At 43.4% G+C, this 20,392-nt stretch overlaps 1 protein-coding gene across 3 annotated transcripts in view; it reads right to left on the bottom strand.

Annotated features, from left to right (window-relative positions):
• The window catches only part of DAAM2 (dishevelled associated activator of morphogenesis 2), a 243,607-nt gene that overhangs the window by 210,604 nt on the left and 12,611 nt on the right, over window positions 1–20,392 (bottom strand). The window contains exon 1 of one of the 3 annotated variants that reach the window (XM_084623281.1): window positions 4,621–4,791. The exons of 1 other annotated variant lie outside the window; for it this stretch is intronic. The gene's annotated coding sequence lies outside the window, so the exon portion shown is untranslated. Of the gene's footprint in view, window positions 1–4,620; window positions 4,792–20,392 lie in introns of those variants that run through there. One more of the 3 variants, XM_084623284.1, reaches the window with a different exon arrangement.

Here is a 20,392-nt window from a genome sequence, read left to right as displayed (position 1 = left end):
GCTAAAAGCTTTGTGTGGGACTAGTTTTCATTGTTGTTTAACTCTAACAAAATGATAAAATCAATCATACATCCACAGACACTGGAGTCCATGGGGAAAACTGCATGGGTGTAAGAGGATGAACAGAACTCAGAACCATAGGCTCTGCCAGTAGAGATGACTAAATACCAGCTGTACTATACCAGCCAGGAGATGGCATAATGAACCCCACATTTGACACAGACATATGTAAGCACTGGCAGATCTGATATAATCCATCCAGAAGGGTCAGTCAGGACTAGCTGCATTTGGGTATCTTCAGCAAAGTTATTCTTGGGAGAACCTAACCCTCCAATCTCTTTCCCTTAATGCCTCCAAATCCTTTTAAATCTCATCTCCTGGCCTTCATCTTCTCTGCAGGTCAATATGGTCTTGTAGCAGCACATGCCAATTATACATTAAATTCAGGATGGTCCCCTGAAGTGCACCAGCAATTTGAGGCCCCCTCCACTATGAAATTTCCATAGACTCTTGGGGCAAAGGTATATTCACACAAGCCACACAGGGCATCAATACACACATAAGCAGGCCTGACAACCCATCCAGTAGATGGCAGTGCTGCAGATTCATAGAAACAAATGTTGGGCTGGAAGGGACCTCAAATACACGTGTTACAATGTTTAAAATTAGACCGTGTAAATCCCATGTTTCTATCCTTCACTCACTCCTCTTTATATTCATAAAGCACCCCTTGTGCAAGATAAAAGGGGCTCGACCAAACTGATAAACAGAGAAGCCCAAATCAAACCAATCCTGTTCAGTTTTATAAACTGATAGCAAATCTTAAAGAGCTAAGCAAGATGCTACTGATATACTGGCTCCTAGAGGTGGAAGTGAGCTACTTGTATCAGGAACTTGCAAAGAGAGCAACCTGGTAAATAAGAAGTCAAGAGATCACGTGAACAGCAGAGAGCAAAGCCAGATCCAACTCTGTTAGGTAAGCACCAAAAACCTTACAGTTCTCTTACTTCTCTCCAGGAACCCAAGGTTGTTCTCAGTGAAGGGCTGCTATGGAAAGCTATAGTAAGCAGACTATGTTAGATGCGAACTTCTTCACTAGGAGCTTAAACAGGAAGACCTGCAAAACAAAGCCTACCAGTCACTGAGCAGAAGTGAACCAGAATTAGGAACTGAATTGTCAGCAACTAGCATAGTAATAACAGGTTTCAGTCTGGCTAGACTCACAAGGTGGTGTCAGTGACAGCTTAACTGAATGTCAGACAAGAGTTCAGGCTTCATAGCAACTCCAAGGACATGGGCGTCCTTTGAAGGGTACAGAAGAGTCCTGTGCTGTTTCAGAAAGTTCAGCATGGGTGACCCTAGAGGCATCAGAACTAGGGGGGAAAAAAAACCATTCAAAGCAACCCAGTTTTATCTGTGCCAGGTTTAAGAAAACAGGAAGGGCATCTGCAAATTTCAGAAATCACACACATATAGCAAATAAAGATGCTGCAATGCAGATGCCAGGATAAGATGTGATTCCATAGGCTTGCTCTACGCTCGAAAATTAGGTCCGTTTAACTATGTTAGTGGTGCGAAAAATCCACATCCACGAGCAGTGTAGTTAAGCCGACCTAAGTCCCCGTGTAGACAGCAGCTTTGTTGACGGAAGAATTCTTCCATCTCTCAGGGAGGTAGATTACTTACACTGATGGAGAACCCTTCCCATTGGCATAGGCAGTATCTACACTGAAGACTGACAGGGGCACAATTGTAGCACTGTAGCATTTTAAGCATAGAGAAGCCCAGTGCCTAGTGCAAAATAAAGCAGACCCTAAAGTAGAGTCTTATGGAACATAAGTAGTAGCTGGGGTCAGTTACTCTGGACTGTTTCAATTCCAGGGATAAATTGGGGACTTCAGTCTGAGGATTTAGTAAACTGGAAAACAATAACTGGATGAAAATCTACATGTACTGACCAGTCATGTTGACCAAGAGAGTAGACAGGGAGATGCAGCTGATAATCATTTAACCTAATCAGTAGTCAGCAGAGAAGAGAGAGAAGTCAAGTTGTTATGGATACCCCCACCAAGCGAACAGTCTGGCTGCCAGGAGGAAGGTCAGCAGGAGGCAAATTCACCCCAGTGTTTGATAGCTTTATCCACATTCTCAGCTAAACGTGCTACACCAACCACTAAGTTTCATGAGCAGACAGAGAAAGTTGCTGCTGCATAGAGGTGAATCAATAGTCCCAAACAGAGGGAGATCCAGCCCTTGTAGTAAAGTTACCAAGACAACATTTTCTCCAGGGCATCCTAGCAACCAATCAGTCAGGGTTTCTTTCCTGCTCTGGGATTAGTCAAGTAATTTACAACTTCACCTCGTACTTGTGGCAGCTCTTTCACCTCCCTGAGAAGGCTCAAATATCCTACACAATGATAGAAGGACAGCAACACCTCCAGCTAAGTAATGCAATGAGGCAAATTGTTTAAAGCAGAGTAGTAAAAGAAACTAGATCACTGAAATGCAAAGTAAGCAGCACCTAGACAGCTGGCCTGTGCCCACTAGAGAAAGCAGCAAATCAGCATTATCTTTTAAAGAGAGAACAAATGAACAAGAAAGTTTAGGGGAAAATCCTACCTTGGAAACTACACCATGTACCCACTTCTCATCCATGGAAGACAGACTACCTGCCTAGTGTCTGAAAACCCACTACCCCTTGGACATGTTCTCCCCCAATGACTCTCTCAGATCCTCTTGCAGTTCAGCAATGTGACTGCAGCTCATGTGCACCACCGCCCCAGCACACGGAACAGCGCTCTGAAAAAGTCAATGAAATGTGGTCACAGGGTGTCTGAATGAGCGATTTCACACAGTCATTCACCCTGTTTTAATCCACTTTTCCCGTAATGGCTTACATTGAGGATTCAGAGACTGTCTGAATCAAGTAGCAGGAGTGAAAGTTAGGAACCTCAGACTGTCATACAGCTCAAGACAGACCAGTACAAAAGTCACAGATCCCAATACAAACAGACACTATGATTACCTTTGAATTTGATATGGCAGCTCAGACCCTTCTCTAACTAACGCATAATTGTATTAGTTATAGTAACATTTTGTCCTATCCCAGACTTACATTCATACCCCTATGAGGTAGCTAAGTATTTTTAAACTCCATCCATGTGTATATATGGTATATTATATATATGCTCTAACCTTTATTTAATAGAGGGGTAAAATGAGACTCAGAATGGTTAAGAGACTTGTCCAGAACAATGCAGCATAACTGGTACAGCTGGGAACAGAACCTATTCTCAATTGGCCACTCCACTCCCTGTCCTCTGCCTCTCCCTCCCCAATTCTAACCACTTGACAATATTTCAGACATGGAAATGATATTGAGGAGTCAGGACTCCTTGGTTCTAGGTCTCCTTCACCTGCACTAATCACTCGACCGTATCGGAGACGAACTGTTTTCAGACTCAGTGGTCAACTTCCTACCTGCAACTTGGTTAACATTGAATTAGACCTTCTTGAAAGAAGCATGTGTCAGATATTCTAATAAACCTTTTAGATTAGGCACCATCCTTCCTCTTCCTTACCCAGGCTGAATCTACATATGCAGCACAACACACAACAAAGTGCCACCAACATTAAACATTTTGCACATTTGCTTTAGTAGCTGGTGTGTAGCACTATTTCTCTGCAGTACTCAAAAAGCTGTCAGTGGGTAAAACACAAGAAAATATCAATTAAAAATTTAACTCCTTTCAGCCATGAGTCTGGAATCTTATTTTTATAAGCAGGTTCTGATTTGATTGACAGAAGTTTTATTCTTGTAACAATTCAAATCATTAACCTACTTTTGTCCCCCGAAGTGCAAAAAATCAAGCCACTGAATAGATGCACCTACCTTTGGATGCTATACTTTAGAGGTTGCTGTATAGATGTATCTTTTTTACCAGTTTATCACCATTAAGTTATTCACAAATGAGTTTTACCAACTTCCCTGGCCAGTTTACTGTGAATTGTTACCAGATGCAGCAACACCGCCCTCTGTCTGTCACTGAGAAAATGGCATTTTATGGCACTGCCTACCCTTCCAGATCTACCAATATATTTTATCTGAAACGAATCAACATCTATTCGCCACTTGCTTAAAAGCAGTTTAAAATCTGATGGCTTTTAAAGATGTTGTTGACAGCAATCTATCCCTTCTACAGTCAACTGCAATATTATTTAAAAATTGCAGAACATGAAATGTTTAACCTTTTAAAGTAAATGACAAGTCACTTTATTTCAAACACCTTGATATTTTTTAAGATTGCCCTCTTCAATCATCCTTACTACAAAAGCCAATTAGAGCTCTTACCAGCTTCCTCCCCACTACACAGAAGCACTCGCTGGCTTTCCCCTTCCAGCTCCTGCAGCCAAGTGTTAATGTGGAAAAGGGATTTTAAAATAGAAAGGAGCAACAAATGCTCGAGATCTACTTTACATTTTTATTTTCCCCTCATGTTTTCCCAGCTGTTCTGTTCAGAAGACAATATAAAAAACCCAACTGCCTGCAAAGAATATTAAAAATAAAGAGACTTGAAAGCTGCAGTCCAAAGAGGAGGATGTGACTTTAGTTTGACTTACCAATTTTATCCAGCTGTATGTTTTCCTACTTGCTTTTTACAGCAGCTGAGCTCAGTGCTCAGGAACGTCCATCCTGTGTCAGAGAGCCAGGCAGGAGTACTGATCTCCACGCTGGATGTTACTGCGTGAGCTGCAGATGGGGTGGTTGCGTGTGTGTGTGTGTGTACACACTGTATTCGGATAAAGATCAAGAACTGTTTCCCATTCCACAGCCCAGCTACAGTGCTACAAGCTTTAGGAGGCAGGGCCTTTCTCTGCTACTGTGCTACACTTTCTTAAAGAGACAAGCTCCAGCTTGACAGGCAGTACCAATGAACAGACTCTTGAAAAAAACCTGAATGGAATGGTGTTTGGAGCAGGAGAGGTGGGAGTTGGGTTCTCATTGTCTAAGACCTGGCTGATATCCATCAGGATATGAAATAGTTTCCTACATGGTTCATTAACAACAACAAGACTTTAGTCTTCCACGCAGCCTTTCATTCAACGCTGTCAGAGCATTTTTCAAAGGCGGGTAGGAATTATTATGCAGACAGGAAAGCTGAGAGAGAGGTTGAGCTATTTGCTCAACATCACCTGGCAAATCTGTGGCAGAGATGGGACTAGAATGCAGGGGTCCCAACTCCAGGTACCTGATCTAAACACTAGAGCACACTAACCCCTCCCCCCACCCCAGTGAAGAATGGCTGACTATATACATACATGTTATCCAATTATCCAATCAGGGATGGCTGCAAGTGACTCACATTACATTGTCCTTAAAAGTATTTATTCCCTTGTAGGGTAGAGTATATTTTAACAAATGCAAACCTATAATTTCCCAGTTTCTTCACTCTCTCATTCTGAAAATAACTTTAGTCTGGTAGCGATCCACTGTTTCCAAGGGATTTTCTATTCCCCAGCTTCCCATCCAGGAGATGTGCGTGTTTTAAGTGTACCATACCTTAACATGGAAGGAGTTGCTCCCTCTGATGATTAGGGGGCAAAGCTGAGAGTCCAACCCCAGTAAAAGTTACAGACAGAGTAACACTATGTTTCCAACTAAAGATTATGTTTATCCTTCCTTTTGTTCTTTTCCTTAAATCACAAATGTAAGTAATCCAGCCTGAAAGTACACGGTTTACTCTTTGTATATGGAAAGCACTGACTCTTTGTACAATAACTAAACAATAAGAAACCACCACCAACCAAAACAAATTACAAGAAAAAACTACATTAAAATAAAGTCTGATCGAGCCACAAAAAGGCAGGACATATTACAGTGAAAGAAAAAGCAACATCACCTGAAAAGCAATATCTTCAAAGGAACTAGTTAGACGAGACAAAGTGGGGCCAATTCACGGCTGCCCTGTGCCTTGAGCAGTCATTTGCTCTAGTGCAGAGTGGGTGAACATCATGACTATTGCAGTGTGTTAGCATGTCACACCCATTTTGCACAATGGTGACAATTACAAAAGGTGCAGGGCACTAGTGACCCAGACCCTTCACAAATGGGCTCAGTGGATGCCAGCTAACCAGAGGGAAGGTGGGGTCTTGCACTGCAAGTTGAGAAGCCATCCAACCACTCTATGAAATTATGAACTTCGGCACTAATAGCCAAGTGTTAAGCCACCAGGGCCCATCATCATTCTTCTAGCCTGAGCTCTGCTACCAGCCTTGGCCGCATGCCGGAGAAAGTGTATATGATTTATACATTAAATTAGCATCAGTTACTCAGAGGGGAAAAAGGCCTTCCCATATCCCAGTTCCCACACCAGTGTGCTAGTCCTCTCCTCCCACAGTTTTCCCACTCCCCATGCCATTAGTCCCCTGCTCCCAGCCCCTCAGCTCCTCCTCCAAGCTAGGCAGTTTTCAGCAACTGCTGCTCTTCCCCTTCCCCTACCAGCTGTTCAGTGTGCCTAGCTCAAGACTCCTCCCCTAGCTCCCTTTGAGATCTCATTGGAGGTAAGGCACTGATTGACTAACAAGGGGAGAAGGCAGGGAGACCCAAGGTCCAGGACAGAGGGCCTGGAGCCAGAGATTTAGCAGGGAGTCTGGAAAAAACCTGAAGCTTCTGGACAAAGGTCATGGGTTTGGCAGGTTTGCATGCTACTAAGTCTCCCTTCTCACCCTGGCACCTTGTACCGTACCTATGCTGTGTGTTTACATAAGAAACTGCATCTCAGTCTGCTCCTCATGAGAGGGAAACAAGAGACCATAGGGACCCCGACCAGGTTATACAAATCCTGCACGGGACTCTCAGTTTAGCACACAACTGTGTGCAATATGTACAGAACGAGATGGCAGAGCAGGAACATTGCCAAGTACAAATATTTGATGGGGATGGACACCAAAGATGGAGAAGAATTACAGTACTGAAGAGGGGTAACCTCCCATGAGAAGGGACGGAGGCTCCACTGCAAGGCACTTCTACAACTAGACTGGCCAAAACACCAGAAACTGCCCTGTAAGAGACAATCCTGCACTATCCCCATTCAGAGGGACTGGATGATCTGGCACGTCTCCATTTCCAACATTTATGTGCCTAAGCATGGATTTGAGCATCCAAATGTGGGATTTGGCTGTTCTATTAATAGATTGTGGTCTGATGATTAGATCAGGACTCATGGGTTCTACTCCTGGCTTTGAGGCAGGGGGGAGAATGGTGTTTAATGGTTAGAGAAAAGGACTGGGACTTAAAGGTTCTGCTTTCTGTTTCCAGCTTTACCACTAACTCAATGTGTGACACTGGGAAAATCTTCTAACTGCTCTGTGGCTCAGTTTCCCCAACTATAAAATCATAGAATCATAGAATATCAGGGTTGGAAGGGACCCCAGAAGGTCATCTAGTCCAACCCCCTGCTCGAAGCAGGACCAATTCCCAGTTAAATCATCCCAGCCAGGGCTTTGTCAAGCCTGACCTTAAAAACCTCTAAGGAAGGAGATTCTACCACCTCCCTAGGTAACGCATTCCAGTGTTTCACCACCCTCTTAGTGAAAAAGTTTTTCCTAATATCCAATCTAAACCTCCCCCACTGCAACTTGAGACCATTACTCCTCGTTCTGTCATCTGCTACCATTGAGAACAGTCTAGAGCCATCCTCTTTGGAACCCCCTTTCAGGTAGTTGAAAGCAGCTATCAAATCCCCCTTCATTCTTCTCTTCTGCAGGCTAAACAATCCCAGCTCCCTCAGCCTCTCCTCATAACTCATGTGTTCCAGTCCCCTAATCATTTTTGTTGCCCTTCGCTGGACTCTCTCCAATTTATCCACATCCTTCTTGAAGTGTGGGGCCCAAAACTGGACACAGTACTCCAGATGAGGCCTCACCAATGTCGAATAGAGGGGAATGATCACGTCCCTCGATCTGCTCGCTATGCCCCTACTTATACATCCCAAAATGCCATTGGCCTTCTTGGCAACAAGGGCACACTGCTGACTCATATCCAGCTTCTTGTCCACTGTCACCCCTAGGTCCTTTTCCGCAGAACTGCTGCCTAGCCATTCGGTCCCTAGTCTGTAGCTGTGCATTGGGTTCTTCCGTCCTAAGTGCAGGACCCTGCACTTATCCTTATTGAACCTCATCAGATTTCTTTTGGCCCAATCCTCCAATTTGTCTAGGTCCTTCTGTATCCTATCCCTCCCCTTCAGCGTATCTACCACTCCTCCCAGTTTAGCATCATCCGCAAATTTGCTGCGAGTGCAATCCACACCATCCTCCAGATCATTTATGAAGATATTGAACAAAACCAGCCCCAGGACCGACCCTTGGGGCACTCCACTTAATACCGGCTGCCAACTGGACATGGAGCCATTGATCACTACCCGTTGAGCCCGACAATCTAGCCAGCTTTCTACCCACCTTATAGTGCATTCATCCAGCCCATACTTCCTTAACTTGCTGACAAGAATACTGTGGGAGACCGTGTCAAAAGCTTTGCTAAAGTCAAGAAACAATACATCCACTGCTTTCCCTTCATCCACAGAACCAGTAATCTCATCATAAAAGGCAATTAGATTAGTCAGGCATGACCTTCCCTTGGTGAATCCATGCTGGCTGTTCCTGATCACTTTCCTCTCATGCAAGTGCTTCAGGATTGATTCTTTGAGGACCTGCTCCATGATTTTTCCAGGGACTTTTTGAGGTGAGGCTGACTGGCCTGTAGTTCCCAGGATCCTCCTTCTTCCCTTTTTTAAAGATAGGCACTACATTAGCCTTTTTCCAGTCATCCGGGACTTCCCCGGTTCGCCACGAGTTTTCAAAGATAATGGCCAATGGCTCTGCAATCACAGCCGCCAATTCCTTCAGCACTCTCGGATGCAACTCGTCCAACCCCATGGACTTGTGCACGTCCAGCTTTTCTAAATAGTCCCTAATAGATACCTTAAAACTAACCTACAACACTGGGGTGTTGTGAGGAGGAGTTAATTCATATTTGTAAAGTGCTTTCACAGCCTTGGAGGAAAGCAGCTATAGAAGACAGAGTTTGGCTATTATTAAGAGCTCCTGCTGCCTCCCTGAAGACAGAAAAGTGTTCTGTTTAGCAAGACAACAACCAATCCTATAGCCCTTACTCCCAGGGGTATCCCCATTGATAGGTGTCAATACACAAGCAGCAACCGTATACATTCAGGAGAAATGAATTATTTTAGATCAAGGGGTAACAATAAAACCAAGGAAAAGAATCTCTGAACAAGAGCTTTGTGTGTGTGTCTCCCTCTAACTCAAAAACTCTGTCTCAACATGGCAGCCACCGCTGCAGATAAGCAGCTTCCTTAGAAATGTAAGGGTGCAGAATAAAACAAATGAGGTCAACAAAGAAATCAAGGAACTACTTAGTTACTGAGGGATTGGGTCCAAAACTATATATATTTTCAGGTTCTATACTATGACAACAGAATCTATGTTATTATTCATGTATTTTTAGGATAACAGAATGTGAGTGAAATCATAGACCCATTGACTTCAGAATTTAACCCCATATTGCTTACTTTCTCAGCTGTTCCTGCTGCTTCCCAACCTGAAAATCACAATCCTGTGCTGAGGGCATTATGATCATTTCCTTAGTAATCAGGTTTGATAGCTCAGACAAGGGGTTATTAATCCAGATAGAGAAGAAACAGGATCATATCAAGTGATAAAGAAACAAAAGTTCAGTTGGGTCCATAGTGAAAGGAAAAGTCAGGGAGAACAGGCATTTTAAGATGATCAGTTATGCCATACACAAAAATAATTGATTCCACATTGAATGCCCTGTACAGGTTTCTGTGAAATGTCACACTGCCTTTGGAGATCTAAATTGTTTGTTCAGTCCATTCTCAAAACAAAGGGACGGGGCATTATTAATCTGAGAACAAAGGTGCCCATTGTGAATGGAGCTCCAGTGCCAGGCTCCCTGCTCCAACCAGCAAGGGGATTAAACACCACGGCTCTATGGCCAAGGCTGAGTGCCATGCCTCACACTATCACTCTCAGGCTGCTACCAGGCTCAGTGACCCTCTTACTGCTCAATCACTGCAGGCTACAAAACTAGCAAGTCTTTATTTTAATCGCTTCTCTGCAGAGACTGATTCTGCATGTCCCCCTTTCTAAAACACCATGCAGAGCTATGAGTGTCTCCTGGCTATGCTGTGCTGAGTACATGCAGAAAGGTTGGTACTGCACTGCCAGTGTGCATGACAATGCCAGTGAGGGTGGCATTATGTTTCACCATATTGCCACCAGAAGTATCAGTTCCCTTGGAAAGGGCAGCACTGGGAAATATATTGACAATACAGACATTCATATAGCTTCATTTAGTTACCTGAACTCTTTTTATTAGAGGTGTTGGGACGAATCCAAAAATCCAGATCTAAGGGTTTGATCCTGCTCCTATGGACTTTAATGGTGCAGGATCAGGGTCAAAATACCCCTGACTTTGGGAGGCTTGAGTTTCAGGTTCAAACTTTTCACCTTGACCCATCTCGATAAGGGATCAAACCTCAATCCCAGACCCGAGCACCCTTTAAATAAATTGGGATTTGGAGCTGGATTCAGCTATTCTATCAGATGGAAAGTTAAAACATTAACACAATTGGTAGGTTTTGTAGTTTTCCAGTTGGCCAGAATGGTGCGTATGTGTCTGACACTGTCCCAGAACATACTTCTAATGAAATGCTTGAAATGGAGATTGATTTGTTGGTCTACTTCCTTTTTAGAGCACCTGCAGCACCACTGACACTAGCATACTATGGAAAGAGGGTTTATAGTTAATTGCCGCTGCTAGAAGAGTAAAAGTTATTTGTTGTTGGTCCAGTATGAAGAAAGGAGGTTTGCTTAGTTTCTCAATGAATATTTAAAAAAGGTGAATATTAAAAAAAAAAAAATAGTATCTAGAGCCAGAAGTCCCTCCAGATTAGTAACAGATACAAAGTAATTCAAAGTGCTGGGCCTCAACAACTGGACAGCATCCTTTGTTCAAAGGAAGTCCATATAAGAACTACCTAATTACTTGTAGCAGTCCTCACAGTACTACAAAGGGTACTCAGCTGCTCCAACACAAATATACTAGCCCAAATATTGCTCTGCTAAATTAAAGTCTGCTTTGACATCACAGAAGGGCCTGAACCACAACATTCAGCTCCAGACCTGAATGTTCCCAAAGTTGGGGGACGTTTCGACCCAGGGTTAGGGATTGGCCAGTCATAAAAATTCAGGCCAAGCCAAACACTAAGTTCAGATCTGAATCCAAAGGGTTTTTTTGGATCTGGGGTATTGGTTTGGGCCTTCTTGTAGATGGCACATTGCAGCTTCCTCTCTAAGTTCCAGTCTCCCCCTTCCACACTCATTTCCTCCTCCCTTCCCAGACCCCTTTTAAACCTCTTATTCTCTATCTATTTCAATTTTGTAAGTGGCCTGTGTGAGCTAAGGCAGCTGAGCCTGGAGCAAGGGGGGAAGCAGAGCTGGCACTACTAGAGCAGCTGGGGAAGGGGTCAAAAGGCATCCTTTTATTTTTAGGAAGTGGAAAAAAGTTTCCAAACTACTGGAAGAATGAAGGTGGGGGTGACCTAGCTAGGAATGAGTAAAAACTAAACCTTTCTAAAAGTAAAATTGTCTCCTTAGTTGATTCCTGTAACTGGGCCCACTGCCTCCCATGCACCCCTTCATGGCATAGAGGCATACTACAGGCAAGCTGACTCAGTTTCCCCTCTTGGACTGTTCAAATAGAAGCTTCCTTCAGGCTTTTTCCTTGGTCAGAAACACTTCACCTTGGGGACCAGGTTTATACATCTAAAACAAACTGCAAATAATACTCAACATCCCCAAACAAAGTCCACACAACACAAGATTTCTCTTCATCCTCCCTGCCCAGGGCCTTTCCAGTCTCTCCCAAGCCCCCCCAATCTCAGGTTCTCCTCAGTAGGCACCTTTCCTTACTCACCACAATTTCCTGCACTTCCCCCTTCACTGTAGCCAGCTGCTGCCCTTTCTAGGGAATTGCCTGATTCAACCCAGGTGTGCCTCATTCCATAATCAGGGTTGGCTAGCCCATAAGGGGCAAGCCTCCCTGTTACACTTCCCTTACAGTTGAATTACAGCTGCTCAGACTTTACTTCTGCCTCAAAGTTAATGAAGCACAGATCATTGCTTTGTGAAATAGAGCACTTCTCCAATGACCCCCTCACTGCTGTGTGCTTATTTCATTTATATACTCTCCTCCCTCCCAGAAAAAGAGATTGGCATTGGGACTTAGACTTCTAAATGCCTTTTGAAAATGAGATTTAGACTCCTAAATCAGTTAGGCATTGTAATACTGAACCCAGCAATGCCTAAGTACCTTTAAAACTCTGGGCCTAAGAGACTAATGCAGTTCCCAGCTATGCACACACAGTGCCCAGTGACTTCCAGGGATATACCCACAGTATATGTGAAGAAGGAATTGAAACCTAATATACATGAACACAGAACATAAGCATCTCCATACTGGTCAGACCAATGGTCCATCTTAGCCCAGTATCCTGTCTTCCGATGGTGGCCAATGCCAGATGCTTTCAAGGGAATGAATAGAAGAGGGCAATCGTCAAGTGATCTGTCCCCTGTCATCCAGTCCCAGCATCTGGCAGTCAAGTCAAATCAATAAATCCATGAAAACAAGAAGCAACAACCTATGAAGTGTCTGAGGGCATCTCACTACAGAACCAGAGAAAAGTCATTTATCTCTGGGTTGGAGGACATTCCTAGTCTTGGCTCAAACACCAGGGAAGATCGTTTGGTCTGGCTGAGTTCCACTGGAGAGGGAAGAAAAAATGGCTTTAAGCTGCCTTTGTTGCTCCCTGGTCAGGGGTAGCTTTGACCAAGTGTGTGACTTAGAGCAATCCCAGGGCTGCTGTAAACTATACCCACCTGTCTATGACCTCTAAGATGCTGTTCAAACAGCCAGGGAACTTAGAAGTGTTCCAGCCACATGTTCTATTGCTTGACCTTACTGCCCTCCACAGTGGGGGCAGGGCATGGGAATGTAGTAGAGCTACTGTACCATCCTTACACCACCAGGAATTCCTCTCCAGTCACAGGGAATTCCCAAGTAGCCAGATCTATGAGGGTTCTATCTGCTTTGCATCATCTGAGAGTAACTGGAGCAGGTTACTGGCCCAGTAACTCCTTCTCTGATCTTTGGCAAGCCACTTAAAAATCTCTGTTAAATGGGGACAACAGTACCTGCCTCTGTCCCTACTTTGTGTAAATATTAGAAGGATTAGTTAGTGAATGTGGGTACAGTGTGCCATGTAAATTTTAAATACTAATATTCTGTAGCATTTACAGGCAATTTCAGTGGCAGAACTGATCCCTAGTAAGAGCCTGTGATCTATTAGGAAAGAAGCTGATCTTATTATAGCAATGGATGATAAATGACATTTATTCTCAAACCACTCTGCTGCCAAGCTCTTCATCAGTTTTTGGTATTGTGCCATATTTAACCCACCCTGATTTTCCTGGACATGGCATGACTTCCCATCACACAGAAATTGTCCTACTCTGTGACGCGCACTTTCCTGAAGAACACTTGGCTTTCCTTACAGGAATTCCTGTATACTTAGGAGTCCTGGAAATGTGACAACGTTCCTATGGAAAGGTGGCTCTGTGTTCTTAGGCATGGGGTGCTGAGTTGTTCACTTGAAAAGCTGGTTGATCTCGAGGGGTGGACAGGAGGAGAAAGGAGGGGTTTAAAGCGGCTTTGCTATACTTGGCAGGATGACTTTTAGTGCATTAGGAATAATGCAGAGAGGCGCTAAGTGGTACACAAGTGATTAACAGTGAGACTGCATAGTTCCAGAAACAAAAACCTACATTAATATTTGGTGAAGGGACTGACTGAGCCCCGGTCAACACTTAAAATTTAGATCAACACCCCTGCGTTGCTCAGGAGTGTGAAAAATTCACAGCTCTAAGTGCCATAGGTATGCTGGCCTAACCCCCTGGGGTAGATGTGGCTGGGCTGATGGAAGAATCCCTCTGTCGACCTAGCTACTGCCACTCAGAGGGGTGGAGTTCCTACAGTGACAAAGAAAACCCCTTCTATCACTGTAGGAAGCGTCCACACTATGGGACTACAGCGGCATTGCTACAGCGTCATAGCTGTGCTGCTGTAGCGTAGACACGACCTGAGATAAGAAGAGAGGCACACCCAGACCCTGCTAGACTTAGTTCCATCAGTGGTAATGTGAGCCAGTAGGAGATTCAGTATGTTTCAGGAGAGCAGCACACATTTATCTAGGACAGGGGCCCTGATTCTCTACTCTTGTAGACCAGTTTTATACCAGTGTAACTCTGTTGAAATCAACAATTACACTGGCTTAAAACTAGGATAAGAGAGTGAGAATCAGGGCCTAGATTCACACTCAGCTGTGGAGCAGACGCCTAGAACCATTATTAACTTGAGGAATACTGCCCATGCAGAAAAAGAAATCAATTGCCTGAGAGGAGGTCCATGTTGTCAATCATGATGAATTACTTACCTTTGGTAAAGCACTTTAAAGATGTATTGTGCTGATTATTAATAGTGATGGAAAGTAAACATGTCCCTCTGCAACACATGGAATCGAGATGAAACTATTAGCAATTGGATTAAGCCTGAGTCCTGGGGCCTCATTCACCATTGACTGCACCTTGTGCAGTCATTCACACCTGTGTAATGCCAGTACCATCCTGATCTGGTAGCATTTTACACCCACATTGCGCCTTGTCAATGACATCTCAAGATGCAGGGATCATAGAGTCAGTCCCTTTCCCTTCTCAACATTTCCATTCCTGGATGATGGAGACAGCATGAGAAGAGCAGATCTGTTATTTCAGCCCCTTAGAAGACTCCTGCAAACACCATAAAAAAACCTAAATGCCAATACAAATTCCAAGACTTAAGCATTGATCACAGTTTATGAAGAACTTTAGCGTACAGCCCTATTAGCAACACAGAGCCTCCTCCCTACAAACCAAAGCCTTGTAGGATTTTAAATTTCAGTGAGGAAGAAGATGGAGGAGAGGCAGCTCTTGTCCCAGGGAGTTAAAAGAGTGTTTTGTTTGCACTGGAGTCCATGGTGAGTCAAAACAAGAAAAATATTAACTCCACAGAATCAAGCAAGTTATTGAGCTATCGCTTCCAATCAGCCAGAAAAGATCTTCTCTTCTTATTCCTTAGCTTAAAAGAGAAAGTTCAACCTAAAAGCCTCCCCATCTTCACTACAACTATTACCAAGACCAACTTACAAAACTTGTTCTCAGGCCTAGCTACAACAGTGCAAAAAATTGGAGCATAGATCCCAGCTGCTGGGATATGGTTATACCCTGTCTGCACTACCTTGCTGTAACTGGGTGAGTGGAAAACCATCTTGTAATGAGTCCCCATATTTGGTTATAATAGACAAGATGTTCACTGTGAATAATATAATACAAATTTAAGAAACAAATAAATAAATAACTCCTCCTCCAGCCCCCCGGGCTCCCAAAAAACAAATCAGAACTAACCTGGGTGATCCCTACAGATCCTGTTTTCCTCTCCTCACTCCCTCTGTTTGGGGTCTGTACATTAAGTTCAGGACTGCATGGCACCAGTGTAAGAAAAGCCCACCTTCAGATGATTTAGTGCAGCTTTTATGGCAGTGAAGGTGTTCTGCTGGAGAAATAATAACAAAAAACTAGGTCCCCCTAGTGTTCTGTTGCTGTGGAAAGTACACTGGTTCACTTGCTTCCAAGAGAAGTTACAAAAATCGCATTTCTGTCTAGGTTCTCTTATGGCCCTCATCACTGCAGTGAGGGGCTTGATCCTGCAAGGTTCTGATCATTCTGGCCCTGATCCAGCAGCTTATTTAAGCACATGCTTAACTTTAAATGTTTTAATAATTCTATTGATTTTAATGGGGCTATTCATGTGTTTAAAGTTAAGCATATCCTTAAATGTTTTGCTGGTTTGGGCCCAAGAGCTTAACACATTGCAGGATCAAGCCCTATCTGAGCACCTCAGCAACATCACCAAGATCTTTACAGTAGCTACAGTGACAGGGACAACCTTTCATTCAATACATTTAGCCACCAACCTTCAGTATGGTGAAACTATCTTAAATACTGACAGGAAGAAAAAAAACATCTGCATGAAAAGTTTAACATAGACAAAGTTGTTTATTTAATATATGGCTCTGTCTGTCTGTCTTAGGCTTTATAGGTATCAGCCACTTTAGACAGATGAATGCTTGTATCCATTATTCAAGAGAAGCCCTAAATTATTACAAATTATTGTTACAAATTATTTTTTATTAATCAGTTTATTCTGTTAAAAAAAAAGAAGCCAAATCATTCTGCTCCAAGACATTCCCTGAATGCTGCTGTACTATTGCCATTCTGAGAAATACCATCAGAGTGACCTTCTCCTTGTTCTGTTCCCATGGCATTTCACTGAACAGTTTTAAGAGAAACTTCATTAAAGTCATAGGAGTCTGTTCTCTCATGGGTCCATTCACATAATTCTCAACAATGTTAACCTTTTGGAGACTGCAGACTCATAGGGCCTGATTCTCTACTTCATTACCCCAACTCTATATAACTCCACTGATTTTAATGGATGCCACATTAAAAACTCTGGAGACAGAAGTCCTCTATTTAACCTCAAAACTGATACAGTACAGACAGCAATGCTACCATTTCCCCTCCAAATCACCCCACCACACTTCCTCATCTTGTCCTTTAGTGACTTCCCCTCAGATAAAATAACAGAGTAGCCTACATGGCCCATTTAGTCCTGGGCCTCCGCACAATTGACAGTAGTGGTGACGGCTTTTGTGAGGTGGACATTGGGCCACTGGAAACTGGACTAAGCTGCTGCTACCTCAATACTAAGGTACACTGAAGAGCATAAAGTAGCAGGGCTTATCCAATCTATCATCAGGCCCTTTCACTGCCTCAGTTTGCCCTTCATGAGCTACCCAATAACCACACATAGGGACCCATGTCATTCAAGTGCACCCCTTTCTTGGGATTCTATAATTTATTAAAACCACATCACAGTTCAAATGTCAGCTTAAACCAAAGCCACTCTTTTCTCAGCTCTACAGTTTCTTCAGCCCCTTGCTGGCTCAATATTTCCTTCCCACTCTGAAGTCCTGCTGCCTGGTATTCCTTCCACCACATTGATATATAAGCCATATAAACTTCTTAAGGATTCTGACCCCTGCCCCTCATGGCAGATAGCTCCAGCCAGGCCTTTCCATCTGACTGGTGTAGAAAGTGACTTCCCAGGTCTTCTCTAACCCTAAGTCTCCTACAGGGTTTTACAGTTCTTTACAGGCCGACGCCATTGCTTACATGTTAGTTTGAACGTTCCCAGGAAAGCTCAGATGTGGATTAGTGTCTCTCAAAGTTCATTGTCAGCTTAAGTGTTTCTTGATTGGGCACTTACTGAGAATAGTCTTTTCTCAAGTAGCTGACCAAATGCTTCACTGGGGCTACTTAAAAACAAACAAGTACATAGCCAATATTAATAACTTCGAATACAAAAATGATACACACATACAGACAGCATAACCATAACCAGCAAACTACAACCTTTCCATCGACACCCGACTTGGCCTCCTCCATACAAGACCAGGTGCAACAATGATCTATATGGTCACAGTTCCTGTCAATAACATCACACTCTCCCCAACACACTCGTGGGCCCAGATCCTCAAAGGTATGTAGGCTCCCAACTGCTATTAATTTCAATAAGCATTAAACACCCTTAAAACCCTGAGCCTCACCAACTGAATTCAGGCTGCCCTTATATTCCCCAACAGGCTTGATTCCTAGTCATGTACTTCCATCACATGACACCTGGACTGAGAGGTAAACTAGTCATAATTGAGGTTGAACCCAACACTCACTTAAAGGCTCAGCTCACTTTGTGACACACAAAAGGGCAAAGAAAAGGACAGCAGAGACACAAAATGCAGATTTTGTCACTGTGTATTGTGGTAGTGCCTAAAACTGGGGCTTAGATGTTTAAGTCTGGGGGACGGGTACCTAAATACGTTTCTGGATCCAGCCTGAGTGCCTGAGTTATCCAATTCACTTGTATTTATTAAAACCACATATGTGGTCAAAATAATCATCATGTAAAGTCCTATGGGTCACACTACAGATTTCAAACTATTATATCGACTGGCTTTACACTCCACTTGGTATTGAAACGAATCCCTGTCTTGACTAGTAACATTGTTCCCATAGTAGCTAATGTACTTCAAAGAGGGGTCGGGGGGGGGGGGGGAGGGACAGCCAAGAAAAAAATGGTATAAATAAGATCCTTCACAATGTGAGGGGAGTGAAAGCATTTTATTGGTATTTATTTGGGATGACCTGCATAACCCACTCATGATCTAACCACTTATGAGTAATGTGGTCACCCCAAACACATTGAAGTAAAAACTTTATGGAGCCTTACACCTGCATTCATCTGCTCACTCTCTGTCTCATTGGTATAAAAAACACATTCCCTATTTTAATAGAGAGAGTTAAAATCCTCTTTTTAGATTTTCAACTAGAGCAATATCCATTAGTATTTCTATTGCTGAATCTAGCTGACTGCAAAGACTACACTACCTTTTCTAAAGAGACACTCACTCGTTATTGAGACATTTCATTTAGAACCAAACCTCTGTAGGAGGAGGTATGATCTAGTATTAGAGGAAGGGTGTGGAAACACACTACAGAGGTTCTGTACCCAGTTCTGCCAGTGACTCTATGCATGACCTTGGGCTAATCACACAGGGGTAACTTTTCAGAAGGGCAAGAGTAATTTGCACCTGCAAAATGTGTGCCAGCATTTTTATATCCACAGCTAAATTGTGAATGCAAATCTGAGTACTTGTACCCCCAGCTATCAAGCTGCAAGGGAACTGGGTAGTTAGTGGTGAAAATAATCACATTTGTGGTCACAATTAATTTTGTGGTCGCAAAATGTGGGTTCAAATTGTCCCTCTGCCTCAAAAACAAGGACACTTGGCCTCAACTCTTCTAAAAATATACCCCTAATTCTCTCTTGCTCTGGTTTCCTCATAGGTAAAATGGGGCTAATACACTGTAATACACTTTGAGATTTTTCGGTAGAATGTGCTTTGTATAAGTGTAAATTGTACATTATACAATACTCTCTGTATTTCTCTTCTTCAGATTTTCTTCATTATTGGGGACATTTGCATGAAAACAGTAACCTTGTTTCATAAAAGTTCATTTGTTTTGTTTTGTATTCTTGAATTGCAGTCAGAATCCTTTATTTGTGACAGCACAGTAATTGCCACAGCACCCATTCATGTTATAAAGAGAAGGTACTGACGACTTTTTAGCCAAGTGTTGATGAGGAGGAAGTTACAGGAAGGTCCATTAACAGTAGAGACACCAAAGTCAGAGCTTCATATTTGACCTTCCTCCTATCCTGCTCCTTTACTGAAATTCCCAGATCCAACCCATCCCTATGTCATTGCCATGGAGCCTGATCCCTTGTCCGTACCTAATCCAGATCTGAATTCAAAGGCTATCTCTTTGGCTTGCCTCTTCCTAATAGTACTAGTTTCCGGTACAGTGCACTGGCCATAAGTACAGTATATAAAGAATATTTTTGTTCCACTGTTCAAGACATTAAATTGATTCCCCATCTCTTAACCTGCCTCATCACAAGTCAGCCACATTTCTATTCCCTGCCCCTTTGCTATGATGGAGGACTTGCCTCTTGGTAATCCAGCCCCTTCCTAAAGCCTGTGGTCCTTGAATGGGTTCTTGTTATACAAAGTCTTCTGGGAAGCCTCTTCTTGCAGCCTTCACTGTTGGGATCAATTTCTGGTGAGCAAGGGTGTTCTAGGTCTAGCTATGCCTTATCCCACTTCCCACACCCAACGGATGGGTTTTCAGAGGAGAGAGCTCTTCTATTTGGGCAGCTTCTTACTGCAGCTAAACTCAACAGCCCAAGTCAGTGCATATCTGCTAACACTTCAATTGGTCTCCCATTCAGCCTATGGTTGAATCTGTCCCTGAAAAACGTAAGGGCAAGATTGTGCCTGGCTTTGCATAAATGCACATGGTTGGGGAGAGGGCCCAAAGACCCTTCCCTTCATTCTCATGCCTCTGCAGAGGAGCCACTCACAATCCTGGTCCTTGCTTTCCTGGGTAGTCTAGTACTGACAGAGGCATTAGATTCTGTAAAGGGGATAGAAGGGGTGGGACAAATGTGGGACCAAGGTCCCACCTCTCCAGCAGAGCACCAGCCAGAAGAGGTAGGCTGTGCTTTGTAACGGGCTAG

This window comes from Lepidochelys olivacea (assembly GCF_965140295.1).
Source record: "Lepidochelys olivacea isolate rLepOli2 genome assembly, chromosome: 3".
NCBI lineage: Eukaryota > Metazoa > Chordata > Testudines > Cheloniidae > Lepidochelys > Lepidochelys olivacea.
The sequence above is the reverse complement of the archived record's forward strand: the minus strand, read 5'-3'. Positions and strand labels throughout refer to the sequence as shown.